Raw genomic sequence first — 3,756 nt, forward strand, 5'->3', positions numbered from 1 at the left:
ATCTGTAGTAATCCGATGTGAAGAGATTCCATTAGGTTAGTGCAGGTTTAGGAACTCGGTAAGCTCGAGAGAGGAACCGGGTTCAATTCAGGATTTAGGCATGGGTAAGCAAGATCGGCAATCCAGAAAATCCATCTTGAGAATTCCATCACTTAGGCCCCCTTTTGGGTTTGTTTCTCTCTTTGCAATTGTTTTCTTTGATTGTTCGTTGTCCTTCATTTACTTATTTGCACTCATAACCATTAGCTGGTAACATTAGAACTTTCATACCCTATTTCAGACTAGATAACATAGCAAACAGTAGTCACTCTAGGTTCACCCGATCTCCAGGGATAAGACCTTGATACTCACTAGTTCTAGGCTGCATCGGTAGGTTCACTGCCTTAGGCGTAGGTTGCATAAATAGACCATCAAGTTTTTGGCACCGTTGCCGGGGAGCAGTAACGGTGAACTAGAGTGAATTATTTTTGTGTTAATTTAGTCATTATTTATTTATTCATTTATTCTTTATTTTCTTTTATTATTATTTATTGTTATATTATTTTTGATTGATTGGTGGTTGTTTGGTTGTCAGTTTCAGGTAGTATATGACCAGGAGCTCTAACCCTGATCCCATAGCACACTTATCTGACCCGGAGCATTCTCTCAGATTATTGAGATGACGTTTGCAGGCAGTTGAGGAGGAGGACGGATTTACAGTTCAGGTTCAAGGAACTAACGCGATGGAGAACCTCAATCCCCAGGCCGATGAGGATCAAAGGACGATGTACGAGTTTGCTCGACCATCTTTGGATGGGACGAAAACTAGTATAGTTAGACCTGCTGTAGCGGCCAACAATTTTGAAATAAAAGCTAACATGATCCAGATGATCCAGCAGAGCGTGCAGTTTGGAGGATTGCCCAGCGAGGATCCCAATGCACAAATCTCTAATTTTTTAGAGATTTGTGACACATTCAAGATAAACGGAACAACCGATGACGCCATTCGACTGAGATTGTTTCCATTTTCCTTGAGGGACAGAGCTAAGAGATGGTTACAATCCCTTCCACAGCAAACAATTACTACCTGGAGGGCGTTGGCTGAAAAATTTTTATATAAGTATTTTCCTCCCGCTAAAACTGCTAAACTTAGAAATGACATATCTTCTTTTGTGCAGTTTGATGATGAAAGCATGTACGATGCATGGGAGAGGTTTAAAGATCTTTTGAGATGCTGCCCACATCACGGATTGCCGGTGATGGATGCGGTGTCTGACCTTCTACAAGGATTGAACCTTGCAACGAGGCGATGGTGAATGCCGCAGCAGTGGGGCGCTAAACAAGAAGACGCCCGAGCGTGCTCAACTGATAGAGGAAATGGCCATGAACAACTATCAAGAGAATCCTCTCAGAGCCGACTAGGAAGACAGGAGTGGTCAACCAAGTGGACTCTACAACCTATGCATTTAGCGTACCTGTTGGAGCTTTAGCCAAGAAGATCGACCAACTGCAGATGCCGGTTCATGCAAATGAATATTGGCTACGAAGTTTTATGGTGGCCTCAGACAAAGGCTAATCGTACTCACGGAGGTATGTTTGCTTCATCCTCTACTACTTTTCCATCTAATTCCGCTATGTCTTCTAATGTTGAACAGTTGATTATATGGGAATGCCCCAAGGCGTGATTAACCCTTACAAAGAATACATACAACCCTAGATGGCGAATCATCCCAATTTCGATTGGAGGAACAATAATGCCCGTGGTCCGCCAGTTTTTAAAGACTTCATCAACAGCCACAAAGAATAACCACTGGGCTCGCACAAGCTCCTCCTCCACAAGAAAAGAAGTCAAATTTAGAGGAGCTTATGATGAAGTTTGTGACGTACGGAAATGAGATTCCAGTAGACCGATAGTGCACTTAGGAATCAGGCAGCCTCGATCTGAACTTGGAGACTTAAATTGGCCAAATTTCTAAGATGCTTTCGGAGAGACCTTCAGACAGAGTCAAACCTGAGGGAGCATTGCAAGGCTATCACCTTGCGTTCAGGTAAGAAATTGACTGGTTCTTCGCCTTTAGCTGATAAGGATAATACAATTGTGCAGGTCGAGCCAGCTAAGGAAGGATTGGACCTTGAGGTGGTAGAGAATGAGAGAAAGAAAGAAGACAGAAAGAGCCTCGCAAGGAGCATCAACCCTTGCCCATATCCTGCAAGGTTGAGGCAGGATAAGGTGGACAAGCAATACAGTAAGTTTCTTGACTTATTTAAGCAGATGAAAATTAACTTACCTTTTGTTGAGGCGATTTCGCAGATGCCGAAGTATGCCAAGTTCTTAAAGGAGATTTTGAGCAACAAGAGGAAGTTGGAGGATCTCGATCAGGTAGTGCTTAATGAGGAGTGTTCAGCTATTCTCCAGAACAAACTGCCACTCAAGCGACGAGATATAGGGAGTTTTACTATTCCTTATATGATTGGTGATTTATCAATTAGTGGTGCATTGGCTGATTTAGGAGCTAGTATTAACTTGATGCCCACTAGTTTATTTGCCAAATTAGGGTTGCATGAACCCAAGCCTACCAGGATGAGTATTCAGTTAGCAGATAGGACTATTAAAATTCCTAGAGGTGTTGTTGAGGATGTACTTGTAAAGATAGATAAATTTATCTTTCTTGTGGATTTTGTGGTAATGGATATGGAGGGTGAGAGCACTGTGCCTCTTATCCTGGGTAGGCCTTTCCTAGCTATATCGAGGGCTGTTATCGATGTAAGCGATGTAAGCGATGGGAAGCTTAAGCTTAGAGTTGATGATGAGACCATTACCTTTGACCTAGCCACTTCCATGAGACAGTCCCTAGACTACGATAATGCTGTGTATTCGATTGATGCGATTGATGATGTGGTTGAGTCCCACTTGCAAGAAATTTTATGTTCTGAACCTTTGCAGGTAGCATTAGCTGAGGATGAAGAGGAGTTGTCCAACGAGTAAGTGTTGGAGCAACTTGCTGTTTTATTGGCTTCTGAGCCAAAGTTGTCAACTGATCCCTATCTTTTTCTTGACAAGTCTGGGTTACAGAAGGTAAAGACTTCATTCAAGTACCTACCAGTCTTAGAACTGAAGGAGTTACTGAGCCACTTGATTTATGCCTTCCTGGATGAAGAGAAGCGCTTACCAGTAATCATAGCAGTCGATCTAACTCCTGAAGAACAAGCCATGCTATTGGAAGTTCTAAGGAAGTATAAGAAGGCCTTTGCTTTCAAGATAGCCGATATCCCGGGTATAAATCCAAGTTTTTGCTCTCATAAGATTTCATTGGAGGGCAGTTTCAGGCTAGTTGTTCAGCCTCAGAGACGACTCAACCCGAACATGAAAGAAGTGGTAAAGAAGGAGGTAATTAAACTTCTTGATGTAGGTTTGATTTATCCCATTTCTGACAGTTCATGGGTGAGTCCTGTGCAGGTTGTACCCAAAAAAGGAGGCATGACAGTGGTAAGGAATAAGAAGGATGAGTTGATCCCGACTCGGACGGTAACAAGCTTCTGAGTTTGCATTGATTACTATAGGCTTAATGATGCAACTCGGAAGGATCATTTCCCTCTTCCTTTCATTGATCAGATGATTGAACGTTTAGCAGGTCACATGTTTTATTATTTTCTTGATGGCTTTTCAGGTTACTTTCAGATTCCTATTGCACCCGAGGACTAAGAGAAGACTACCTTCACCTGCCCTTATGGGACGTTCGCTTATAGACGGATGCCATTCGGACTGTGCAATGCACC

The 3,756-nt window shown here is 42.7% G+C and overlaps 1 non-coding gene across 1 annotated transcript; it reads right to left on the reverse strand.

Moving 5' to 3' along the window:
- Window positions 1–1,124: 1,124 nt before the first annotated feature.
- Window positions 1,125–1,231, reverse strand: LOC112535263. The gene has a single exon (XR_003079427.1). It is a non-coding gene; the product is annotated as a small nucleolar RNA R71 (small nucleolar RNA).
- Between the last annotated feature and the right edge of the window lie 2,525 nt (window positions 1,232–3,756).

Source organism: Ricinus communis, chromosome 4 (assembly GCF_019578655.1).
Source record: "Ricinus communis isolate WT05 ecotype wild-type chromosome 4, ASM1957865v1, whole genome shotgun sequence".
In the NCBI taxonomy this organism is placed as follows: Eukaryota; Viridiplantae; Streptophyta; class Magnoliopsida; order Malpighiales; family Euphorbiaceae; genus Ricinus; species Ricinus communis.